Genomic DNA, 12,676 nt, shown 5'->3' on the forward strand with positions numbered 1-12,676 from the left:
CCATTGCGCCACTGGACCGCTGCTACAGCGTGAGCAGGAGTCAGCACTTTTGTAACGAAATAGAAGTTTCCTGCTTGAGACACAGTGAGAAACGTACTTCTCATTTTTACAAGGAGAGGTAGAAAAAAACGCTACAAGCCCACAATGAGCAGGTGAGCGAGCGTGTGCCATCATGAGAAACTTAGTTCTCATTTTTCCCAGAGGAGAGGTAGAAAAAACGCACTAACTACGAACAAACAATGTGCTTTTGTGTGCCATGCGTGACAAGGCTCATTTTTAAATACTTTCTAGAACAAAAAGGCAGCATGCGAACGAGCCAGCCAGGAGTCGAACCTGGAATCTTCTGCTCCGTAGGCAGACGCGTTATCCATTGCGCCACTGGCCCTCTGCTGCAGTGACTCTTGGAATCAGCACTTTTGTTACGACGCAGAGGCTCATCATGCGGATTGAGCCATCATGAGCAACTTAGTTCTCATTTTTATAAGGAGAGGTGGTTGAAAACACGCCTACGAACTGACAATGAGCAGGCGTGTGCCATGTGTTAGAGACATCATGAGAAATAACGTAGTTCCCATTTTTTCTCCCGAGTAGAGGTAGAAACACGCTGCAACAGTGACTAAAAACACACAATGAGCTTTCGAGTGCCTTGCGTGAGAAGGCTCATTTTTAAATACAGAACAAAAAGGCAGCATTTGAACGAGCCAGCCAGGAGTCGAACCTGGAATCTTCTGCTCCGTAGGCAGACGCGTTATCCATTGCGCCACTGGCCCGCTGCTGCACTGTGTGCTGCATTCAGCACTTTTGTTACGAACCAGAGGCTCAGGTCGGGCTGCCTGAGACATCACGAGAAACTTTGTTCTCATTTTTACAGCGAGAGGTAGGAAAAACGCTACCAACACACAATAAGCAGGCGTGTGACATGTGTTAAAGAAGGCTCATTTTTAAATACTTTATTGAAAACAATACATACAAACATCTGACAAAGAACGCATTTGGCATCAGATACTGCCCGGATTGCAACTGTCTGCACGTATTTTCTGGCGAGTTTTACGGACCAAGCATCTCATTTATTGTACTATAGCACTCACATTTTCATGCGCAAATAACAGATTTAGACTGTTTTCACTTTTTAGTATTGTACCATTTTATGTGCTCGGTGCTCTTCAGTGTTAAATCCGCGGGAGAGGATGATCTGTACCCAGATCAACCCCAAAAGTGCCATACAGATATGAAACAGATAAGGCCTGAGTGATAGGCGTGCCAAGGAGTACTCGACGTGCATGCCACAGAAACGCGAAACATGCAACAAGTGAGAGACATAAAATGGGGTTTTTCACTTTAAGAAAATAACATATAATATATTGAATACAATTTTTTGTTTACTTCTTAAAAGGTGTTTTATTGAGCTGCAGCCTTCCTCTTAGAGAGCAGGACTAAGAAGCCCGGCTGGAGCATTTCAGCACATTTTTATTTCCTTTTGGCGATCGCTGTGTCAGGGTGTTGGGTTGGGACTCCAAGATTGCCGAACACCAGGCGAGCAGTCTATCATGGGGAACAGTTTAGTATACAACACCGGTGCGATGAAGGCACATGGCCTACTGTGCATTTTAAGCACCACCTATAAGCCGAAACCGTTGCATTGAAGTACAGGTAGGAGGGAGATGACATGTGAAGAGGGACACATGACTTGTTTTTTTTTGGGTTATTTATTTGTTAAATATTGTTGGTTGTTTATCGTCTAATTGACTGCCTTGGGCCATGCTTACCTCTTTGGCCATTCCCACCCACTCCTTGCCCCTCCCACCCAAAACTCAACCCCTGGTATCTATGTTGTTTCTAAGCAGTCTGCTGTGAGTTAATGGCTTAATTGCCGCTGTAAATGGCTACCGGTATAATAACAAAAATCTTACCCAATTCTACCTGTCCTTAACTCACTACCCCACCCCCTCTATTCCCACCTCTCCCCTCTCACCCAATCTACCCTTATCCCCACCCTACTCTACCACCACTGACTATACCCCAAACCACTCTACACCTAGCCCACTCTTCGCTACCCACAATATCCCACACCACTGTACACCTACCCTACCCACTGCCCCACCCCACTGTACCCCTATCCATCAAACCACTGTAGACTGGCAAGGTGACACGAGGTCCTTTGATCCCAATAGATTTCGCCCAGCCTTTCCATATCTTCAGATCACTACCGAGTTAAGGTACGTGTTTGTTGAGTCTTCAACTTACCCCAGACCTACGCTAGTTGTTCAAGATCAGACAGGCAGTCAAAGTGAACAGGCACGCCTTTGACAGTGTCTCTTCGGATGTAGGTAGATGCACAAAGTATTCTATTCTGAGGTCCATGCATTCTGCCATGTAAGCGCCAAACAGCCCTTTCACGGGAAGACCCTTCAAAAAGTAAAGACTCCGCTTTCTGTATGTTGGCATGTAGCACGTAGCCCATCTTGGCAGATAGCGTACATCACATTGCATCTAGTGGTGGCCCCATGTTGTGATTCTTCACTTGCCAAATCATAGCAGTGCTAAAAGGTCATGGCCAAGAGGCCTCAGCGGCAGGGGATCTGCGTCCAGTGCAAATTGGCACATGCCAAAACGTCCTGAACAATGGAGAAGGCAAAGAAGTTTCATTAGTGGTGTAATGGGAGGATAAATCGTGTTCCAGATGTTGGGGACATCCCTCAGACCTGTTAAGGGCCTCCATCACACCACTGAGGAATCATCCTTGTTTGTTACTGTTTGCAATGAATGATTGAAGGAGTTGCGTATCTTCAGATCTATAGATTCCTGCTATGATATGACATGATATTGTATTTGAATCGTACTCATACACGCGTGTTTCAGAGCGTGACGAGGCAAGGGAGGGGAAGAAGGGAGGACAAAACAGCGATCTTCCTAGGCCCAGTGACATTGAGAATGCTCAAGTGCAGGGGAGAGGGAGGGAGGAAAGTGCAAGGAGAGGGGCGAGGTGGAACGTGCCGAGGAAGGGATAAAAACAACAACAACTGGTAGCGCAGCCAGCAGGGTGGCAAGTGCGAGGTTTAAAGCGCAGACAAGGGGTGTCTGATAAGTGCAGGTAAGGGCACTGTAGGGTTACAGATACAGACCCAAGTGCAAGGATTGCGTGCAAGGGTTGCCAGGAGGCAGTGCAGGTGTGCGGCTGGGTGGGCAGGGACCTTGGCCCGAAATCAGAGGGTAGCCAGGTGCACGGAGCCGAAGCAGACAGATCAGCAGGGGAGCGGAAGAGCAAAGGCAGAAGCAAAGAGGAAGGTCTTGAGGTGCTTCCGGAACCAGAGATGGTTCTCCTCAAGTTTCAGTGTGGCAGGCAGGCTGTTCCAGAGGGAGGCCCCAGCTGAGGAAAGAGATCTACCCCCAACTCGTTGCTTGGAGAAGCGACCGGCCCTGAGGGAGTTGGAGGTGGAGGAGAAAAGAGCTCGAGTGGGAAGGTATTTACGGAGGGAGAGTTGAAGGTATTTTGGACCCAGGCCCCAGTAAGCCTTGTGGACAATGCAGAGGGACTTGAATTTAACCCTTGCAGCCACTGGGAGCAATGAAAAGATTTCAGGGCTGGAGAGATACGATCCCTGGGCTTCAGACCAAGGAAACGTCTTGCAGTCCTGTTCTGGATGAGTTGCAGAGGACAGAGAGAAGAAGCAGGCAGATTTAGAAAGAGGCTGTTGCAGTAGTCTAGCCTAGAGAGAATCAGAGCTCTAGATACAGTAAGCTTCTGGGGGAAGGAGAGGAAAGGAACAATACCTCTGCAAATGTACAGTTGGTAGTTTGACTTCTTAGAGATGTCAGAGATGTGAGAAGAAAAGGAGAGTGTGGAGTCGAAGATGACCCCAAGGTTCTTAGCCTCAAAGGTGGGAGCAGGAAGAGGGCCAAGGGAGGCCGGCCAGAGAGTGGCAGGAAAGGAGGGTGCAGGTGTGCCGATGAGGAGAATCTCTGCCTAAATGGGATTAAGGCAGAGATCATTGGCGGCAGACCAGTCCTGGATGGCAGACAGACGGTCAGAGATGAGGGAGGGAAGCCTGAAAACAAGCAGAGTGTCATCCGCATAGCACTGAAAGTTGAAGCAGAGAGCTGCAATGCGGTGGGCAATGGGTGCCAGGTATTGGTTGAACAGCCAGGGAGAGAGGTTAGACCCGTGGGGAACACCACAAGTAGAGAATGAGATGGCGAAAAGGAAGGACCCAAGTTGGACCTGGGAGGGCCGATCAGAGTGGAAAGAGGTCATCCAGGCCAGGGCCTGATCAGTGATACCCGGCTTATCACGGAGACAGTTGAGCAGGATGGCATGGTTGACCGTGTCAAAGGCAGAAGAGAAATCGAGTAGGATGAGGACCCAAAAGGGATGTTAGAGTCATGGTTGGACAGCAGGTCTTCACAGGTGTTCAGGAGAGCAGTTTCCATGCTTCTGACAGCTCTGAAGCCAGGCTGATGGTCATGGAGACAACCAACAGAGTCGGTGTGAAGATTAAGCTGGGAGATGGTCAGCTTTTCCAAGAGTTTGCCCTGGAAAGGAGTGATAGAAACCTGCGAAGTTAGCCGGGCCGGAGGGGTCGGCTGTGGAATTTTTGAGAAGAGGGTGCACAAGAGAATGCTTCAGAGTGGAGGGGAAGATTCCACAGGTGATGGAATGGTTACAGAAGTCGGCCAGATTCAGAGCAAGGGTGTCAATGTGGTCCTTGATGGTTTTGGACGAACAGGGAAGAACCTGTTTTGACTGGAATCACACAATCTCCTGGGCTTGCGCCAATCTGGTTTCCAACCAAGCCACGGCACTGAATCGGCCTTACTGGACCTAAAGATTCAACAGGATGATATCAAAGATGCCAAGAAGCAAGCCCTCCTCTTGTTACTGGGCCTGTCTGCAGCCTTCGACCATGTATACATATTGAATAAATCAAAAAGGCAGCCTATGATCGAGCCAGCCAGGAGTCAACCTGGAATTAGTCAAATGTGTTATCCATTGCGCCACTGGACCGCTGCTACAGCGTGAGCAGGAGTCAGCACTTTTGTAACGAAATAGAAGTTTCCTGCTTGAGACACAGTGAGAAACGTACTTCTCATTTTTACAAGGAGAGGTAGAAAAAAACGCTACAAGCCCACAATGAGCAGGTGAGCGAGCGTGTGCCATCATGAGAAACTTAGTTCTCATTTTTCCCAGAGGAGAGGTAGAAAAAACGCACTAACTACGAACAAACAATGTGCTTTTGTGTGCCATGCGTGACAAGGCTCATTTTTAAATACTTTCTAGAACAAAAAGGCAGCATGCGAACGAGCCAGCCAGGAGTCGAACCTGGAATCTTCTGCTCCGTAGGCAGACGCGTTATCCATTGCGCCACTGGCCCTCTGCTGCAGTGACTCTTGGAATCAGCACTTTTGTTACGACGCAGAGGCTCATCATGCGGATTGAGCCATCATGAGCAACTTAGTTCTCATTTTTATAAGGAGAGGTGGTTGAAAACACGCCTACGAACTGACAATGAGCAGGCGTGTGCCATGTGTTAGAGACATCATGAGAAATAACGTAGTTCCCATTTTTTCTCCCGAGTAGAGGTAGAAACACGCTGCAACAGTGACTAAAAACACACAATGAGCTTTCGAGTGCCTTGCGTGAGAAGGCTCATTTTTAAATACAGAACAAAAAGGCAGCATTTGAACGAGCCAGCCAGGAGTCGAACCTGGAATCTTCTGCTCCGTAGGCAGACGCGTTATCCATTGCGCCACTGGCCCGCTGCTGCACTGTGTGCTGCATTCAGCACTTTTGTTACGAACCAGAGGCTCAGGTCGGGCTGCCTGAGACATCACGAGAAACTTTGTTCTCATTTTTACAGCGAGAGGTAGGAAAAACGCTACCAACACACAATAAGCAGGCGTGTGACATGTGTTAAAGAAGGCTCATTTTTAAATACTTTATTGAAAACAATACATACAAACATCTGACAAAGAACGCATTTGGCATCAGATACTGCCCGGATTGCAACTGTCTGCACGTATTTTCTGGCGAGTTTTACGGACCAAGCATCTCATTTATTGTACTATAGCACTCACATTTTCATGCGCAAATAACAGATTTAGACTGTTTTCACTTTTTAGTATTGTACCATTTTATGTGCTCGGTGCTCTTCAGTGTTAAATCCGCGGGAGAGGATGATCTGTACCCAGATCAACCCCAAAAGTGCCATACAGATATGAAACAGATAAGGCCTGAGTGATAGGCGTGCCAAGGAGTACTCGACGTGCATGCCACAGAAACGCGAAACATGCAACAAGTGAGAGACATAAAATGGGGTTTTTCACTTTAAGAAAATAACATATAATATATTGAATACAATTTTTTGTTTACTTCTTAAAAGGTGTTTTATTGAGCTGCAGCCTTCCTCTTAGAGAGCAGGACTAAGAAGCCCGGCTGGAGCATTTCAGCACATTTTTATTTCCTTTTGGCGATCGCTGTGTCAGGGTGTTGGGTTGGGACTCCAAGATTGCCGAACACCAGGCGAGCAGTCTATCATGGGGAACAGTTTAGTATACAACACCGGTGCGATGAAGGCACATGGCCTACTGTGCATTTTAAGCACCACCTATAAGCCGAAACCGTTGCATTGAAGTACAGGTAGGAGGGAGATGACATGTGAAGAGGGACACATGACTTGTTTTTTTTTGGGTTATTTATTTGTTAAATATTGTTGGTTGTTTATCGTCTAATTGACTGCCTTGGGCCATGCTTACCTCTTTGGCCATTCCCACCCACTCCTTGCCCCTCCCACCCAAAACTCAACCCCTGGTATCTATGTTGTTTCTAAGCAGTCTGCTGTGAGTTAATGGCTTAATTGCCGCTGTAAATGGCTACCGGTATAATAACAAAAATCTTACCCAATTCTACCTGTCCTTAACTCACTACCCCACCCCCTCTATTCCCACCTCTCCCCTCTCACCCAATCTACCCTTATCCCCACCCTACTCTACCACCACTGACTATACCCCAAACCACTCTACACCTAGCCCACTCTTCGCTACCCACAATATCCCACACCACTGTACACCTACCCTACCCACTGCCCCACCCCACTGTACCCCTATCCATCAAACCACTGTAGACTGGCAAGGTGACACGAGGTCCTTTGATCCCAATAGATTTCGCCCAGCCTTTCCATATCTTCAGATCACTACCGAGTTAAGGTACGTGTTTGTTGAGTCTTCAACTTACCCCAGACCTACGCTAGTTGTTCAAGATCAGACAGGCAGTCAAAGTGAACAGGCACGCCTTTGACAGTGTCTCTTCGGATGTAGGTAGATGCACAAAGTATTCTATTCTGAGGTCCATGCATTCTGCCATGTAAGCGCCAAACAGCCCTTTCACGGGAAGACCCTTCAAAAAGTAAAGACTCCGCTTTCTGTATGTTGGCATGTAGCACGTAGCCCATCTTGGCAGATAGCGTACATCACATTGCATCTAGTGGTGGCCCCATGTTGTGATTCTTCACTTGCCAAATCATAGCAGTGCTAAAAGGTCATGGCCAAGAGGCCTCAGCGGCAGGGGATCTGCGTCCAGTGCAAATTGGCACATGCCAAAACGTCCTGAACAATGGAGAAGGCAAAGAAGTTTCATTAGTGGTGTAATGGGAGGATAAATCGTGTTCCAGATGTTGGGGACATCCCTCAGACCTGTTAAGGGCCTCCATCACACCACTGAGGAATCATCCTTGTTTGTTACTGTTTGCAATGAATGATTGAAGGAGTTGCGTATCTTCAGATCTATAGATTCCTGCTATGATATGACATGATATTGTATTTGAATCGTACTCATACACGCGTGTTTCAGAGCGTGACGAGGCAAGGGAGGGGAAGAAGGGAGGACAAAACAGCGATCTTCCTAGGCCCAGTGACATTGAGAATGCTCAAGTGCAGGGGAGAGGGAGGGAGGAAAGTGCAAGGAGAGGGGCGAGGTGGAACGTGCCGAGGAAGGGATAAAAACAACAACAACTGGTAGCGCAGCCAGCAGGGTGGCAAGTGCGAGGTTTAAAGCGCAGACAAGGGGTGTCTGATAAGTGCAGGTAAGGGCACTGTAGGGTTACAGATACAGACCCAAGTGCAAGGATTGCGTGCAAGGGTTGCCAGGAGGCAGTGCAGGTGTGCGGCTGGGTGGGCAGGGACCTTGGCCCGAAATCAGAGGGTAGCCAGGTGCACGGAGCCGAAGCAGACAGATCAGCAGGGGAGCGGAAGACCAAAGGCAGAAGCAAAGAGGAAGGTCTTGAGGTGCTTCCGGAACCAGAGATGGTTCTCCTCAAGTTTCAGTGTGGCAGGCAGGCTGTTCCAGAGGGAGGCCCCAGCTGAGGAAAGAGATCTACCCCCAACTCGTTGCTTGGAGAAGCGACCGGCCCTGAGGGAGTTGGAGCTGGAGGAGAAAAGAGCTCGAGTGGGAAGGTATTTACGGAGGGAGAGTTGAAGGTATTTTGGACCCAGGCCCCAGTAAGCCTTGTGGACAATGCAGAGGGACTTGAATTTAACCCTTGCAGCCACTGGGAGCAATGAAAAGATTTCAGGGCTGGAGAGATACGATCCCTGGGCTTCAGACCAAGGAAACGTCTTGCAGTCCTGTTCTGGATGAGTTGCAGAGGACAGAGAGAAGAAGCAGGCAGATTTAGAAAGAGGCTGTTGCAGTAGTCTAGCCTAGAGAGAATCAGAGCTCTAGATACAGTAAGCTTCTGGGGGAAGGAGAGGAAAGGAACAATACCTCTGCAAATGTACAGTTGGTAGTTTGACTTCTTAGAGATGTCAGAGATGTGAGAAGAAAAGGAGAGTGTGGAGTCGAAGATGACCCCAAGGTTCTTAGCCTCAAAGGTGGGAGCAGGAAGAGGGCCAAGGGAGGCCGGCCAGAGAGTGGCAGGAAAGGAGGGTGCAGGTGTGCCGATGAGGAGAATCTCTGCCTAAATGGGATTAAGGCAGAGATCATTGGCGGCAGACCAGTCCTGGATGGCAGACAGACGGTCAGAGATGAGGGAGGGAAGCCTGAAAACAAGCAGAGTGTCATCCGCATAGCACTGAAAGTTGAAGCAGAGAGCTGCAATGCGGTGGGCAATGGGTGCCAGGTATTGGTTGAACAGCCAGGGAGAGAGGTTAGACCCGTGGGGAACACCACAAGTAGAGAATGAGATGGCGAAAAGGAAGGACCCAAGTTGGACCTGGGAGGGCCGATCAGAGTGGAAAGAGGTCATCCAGGCCAGGGCCTGATCAGTGATACCCGGCTTATCACGGAGACAGTTGAGCAGGATGGCATGGTTGACCGTGTCAAAGGCAGAAGAGAAATCGAGTAGGATGAGGACCCAAAAGGGATGTTAGAGTCATGGTTGGACAGCAGGTCTTCACAGGTGTTCAGGAGAGCAGTTTCCATGCTTCTGACAGCTCTGAAGCCAGGCTGATGGTCATGGAGACAACCAACAGAGTCGGTGTGAAGATTAAGCTGGGAGATGGTCAGCTTTTCCAAGAGTTTGCCCTGGAAAGGAGTGATAGAAACCTGCGAAGTTAGCCGGGCCGGAGGGGTCGGCTGTGGAATTTTTGAGAAGAGGGTGCACAAGAGAATGCTTCAGAGTGGAGGGGAAGATTCCACAGGTGATGGAATGGTTACAGAAGTCGGCCAGATTCAGAGCAAGGGTGTCAATGTGGTCCTTGATGGTTTTGGACGAACAGGGAAGAACCTGTTTTGACTGGAATCACACAATCTCCTGGGCTTGCGCCAATCTGGTTTCCAACCAAGCCACGGCACTGAATCGGCCTTACTGGACCTAAAGATTCAACAGGATGATATCAAAGATGCCAAGAAGCAAGCCCTCCTCTTGTTACTGGGCCTGTCTGCAGCCTTCGACCATGTATACATATTGAATAAATCAAAAAGGCAGCCTATGATCGAGCCAGCCAGGAGTCAACCTGGAATTAGTCAAATGTGTTATCCATTGCGCCACTGGACCGCTGCTACAGCGTGAGCAGGAGTCAGCACTTTTGTAACGAAATAGAAGTTTCCTGCTTGAGACACAGTGAGAAACGTACTTCTCATTTTTACAAGGAGAGGTAGAAAAAAACGCTACAAGCCCACAATGAGCAGGTGAGCGAGCGTGTGCCATCATGAGAAACTTAGTTCTCATTTTTCCCAGAGGAGAGGTAGAAAAAACGCACTAACTACGAACAAACAATGTGCTTTTGTGTGCCATGCGTGACAAGGCTCATTTTTAAATACTTTCTAGAACAAAAAGGCAGCATGCGAACGAGCCAGCCAGGAGTCGAACCTGGAATCTTCTGCTCCGTAGGCAGACGCGTTATCCATTGCGCCACTGGCCCTCTGCTGCAGTGACTCTTGGAATCAGCACTTTTGTTACGACGCAGAGGCTCATCATGCGGATTGAGCCATCATGAGCAACTTAGTTCTCATTTTTATAAGGAGAGGTGGTTGAAAACACGCCTACGAACTGACAATGAGCAGGCGTGTGCCATGTGTTAGAGACATCATGAGAAATAACGTAGTTCCCATTTTTTCTCCCGAGTAGAGGTAGAAACACGCTGCAACAGTGACTAAAAACACACAATGAGCTTTCGAGTGCCTTGCGTGAGAAGGCTCATTTTTAAATACAGAACAAAAAGGCAGCATTTGAACGAGCCAGCCAGGAGTCGAACCTGGAATCTTCTGCTCCGTAGGCAGACGCGTTATCCATTGCGCCACTGGCCCGCTGCTGCACTGTGTGCTGCATTCAGCACTTTTGTTACGAACCAGAGGCTCAGGTCGGGCTGCCTGAGACATCACGAGAAACTTTGTTCTCATTTTTACAGCGAGAGGTAGGAAAAACGCTACCAACACACAATAAGCAGGCGTGTGACATGTGTTAAAGAAGGCTCATTTTTAAATACTTTATTGAAAACAATACATACAAACATCTGACAAAGAACGCATTTGGCATCAGATACTGCCCGGATTGCAACTGTCTGCACGTATTTTCTGGCGAGTTTTACGGACCAAGCATCTCATTTATTGTACTATAGCACTCACATTTTCATGCGCAAATAACAGATTTAGACTGTTTTCACTTTTTAGTATTGTACCATTTTATGTGCTCGGTGCTCTTCAGTGTTAAATCCGCGGGAGAGGATGATCTGTACCCAGATCAACCCCAAAAGTGCCATACAGATATGAAACAGATAAGGCCTGAGTGATAGGCGTGCCAAGGAGTACTCGACGTGCATGCCACAGAAACGCGAAACATGCAACAAGTGAGAGACATAAAATGGGGTTTTTCACTTTAAGAAAATAACATATAATATATTGAATACAATTTTTTGTTTACTTCTTAAAAGGTGTTTTATTGAGCTGCAGCCTTCCTCTTAGAGAGCAGGACTAAGAAGCCCGGCTGGAGCATTTCAGCACATTTTTATTTCCTTTTGGCGATCGCTGTGTCAGGGTGTTGGGTTCGGGCTCCAAGATTGCCGAACACCAGGCGAGCAGTCTATCATGGGGAACAGTTTAGTATACAACACCGGTGCGATGAAGGCACATGGCCTACTGTGCATTTTAAGCACCACCTATAAGCCGAAACCGTTGCATTGAAGTACAGGTAGGAGGGAGATGACATGTGAAGAGGGACACATGACTTGTTTTTTTTTGGGTTATTTATTTGTTAAATATTGTTGGTTGTTTATCGTCTAATTGACTGCCTTGGGCCATGCTTACCTCTTTGGCCATTCCCACCCACTCCTTGCCCCTCCCACCCAAAACTCAACCCCTGGTATCTATGTTGTTTCTAAGCAGTCTGCTGTGAGTTAATGGCTTAATTGCCGCTGTAAATGGCTACCGGTATAATAACAAAAATCTTACCCAATTCTACCTGTCCTTAACTCACTACCCCACCCCCTCTATTCCCACCTCTCCCCTCTCACCCAATCTACCCTTATCCCCACCCTACTCTACCACCACTGACTATACCCCAAACCACTCTACACCTACCCCACTCTTCGCTACCCACAATATCCCACACCACTGTACACCTACCCTACCCACTACCCCACCCCACTGTACCCCTATCCATCAAACCACTGTAGACTGGCAAGGTGACACGAGGTCCTTTGATCCCAATAGATTTCGCCCAGCCTTTCCATATCTTCAGATCACTACCGAGTTAAGGTACGTGTTTGTTGAGTCTTCAACTTACCCCAGACCTACGCTAGTTGTTCAAGATCAGACAGGCAGTCAAAGTGAACAGGCACGCCTTTGACAGTGTCTCTTCGGATGTAGGTAGATGCACAAAGTATTCTATTCTGAGGTCCATGCATTCTGCCATGTAAGCGCCAAACAGCCCTTTCACGGGAAGACCCTTCAAAAAGTAAAGACTCCGCTTTCTGTATGTTGGCATGTAGCACGTAGCCCATCTTGGCAGATAGCGTACATCACATTGCATCTAGTGGTGGCCCCATGTTGTGATTCTTCACTTGCCAAATCATAGCAGTGCTAAAAGGTCATGGCCAAGAGGCCTCAGCGGCAGGGGATCTGCGTCCAGTGCAAATTGGCACATGCCAAAACGTCCTGAACAATGGAGAAGGCAAAGAAGTTTCATTAGTGGTGTAATGGGAGGATAAATCGTGTTCCAGATGTTGGGGACATCCCTCAGACCTGTTA

At 48.1% G+C, this 12,676-nt stretch overlaps 6 non-coding genes across 6 annotated transcripts; all 6 read right to left on the reverse strand.

Moving 5' to 3' along the window:
• Window positions 1–312: 312 nt before the first annotated feature.
• TRNAR-ACG (transfer RNA arginine (anticodon ACG)) lies at window positions 313–385 on the reverse strand. The gene has a single exon. It is a non-coding gene; the product is annotated as a tRNA-Arg (tRNA).
• A 312-nt stretch (window positions 386–697) lies between these two features.
• On the reverse strand, window positions 698–770 carry TRNAR-ACG (transfer RNA arginine (anticodon ACG)). Its single transcript has one exon. It is a non-coding gene; the product is annotated as a tRNA-Arg (tRNA).
• A 4,526-nt stretch (window positions 771–5,296) lies between these two features.
• On the reverse strand, window positions 5,297–5,369 carry TRNAR-ACG (transfer RNA arginine (anticodon ACG)). The gene has a single exon. It is a non-coding gene; the product is annotated as a tRNA-Arg (tRNA).
• Window positions 5,370–5,681: 312 nt separating this feature from the next.
• TRNAR-ACG (transfer RNA arginine (anticodon ACG)) lies at window positions 5,682–5,754 on the reverse strand. The gene has a single exon. It is a non-coding gene; the product is annotated as a tRNA-Arg (tRNA).
• A 4,526-nt stretch (window positions 5,755–10,280) lies between these two features.
• Window positions 10,281–10,353, reverse strand: TRNAR-ACG (transfer RNA arginine (anticodon ACG)). The gene has a single exon. It is a non-coding gene; the product is annotated as a tRNA-Arg (tRNA).
• Window positions 10,354–10,665: 312 nt separating this feature from the next.
• Window positions 10,666–10,738, reverse strand: TRNAR-ACG (transfer RNA arginine (anticodon ACG)). The gene has a single exon. It is a non-coding gene; the product is annotated as a tRNA-Arg (tRNA).
• Between the last annotated feature and the right edge of the window lie 1,938 nt (window positions 10,739–12,676).

The sequence above is a fragment of the Ambystoma mexicanum genome, chromosome 13 (genome assembly GCF_040938575.1).
Source record: "Ambystoma mexicanum isolate Mex_15411 chromosome 13, UKY_AmexF1_1, whole genome shotgun sequence".
Classification (NCBI taxonomy): Eukaryota; Metazoa; Chordata; class Amphibia; order Caudata; family Ambystomatidae; genus Ambystoma; species Ambystoma mexicanum.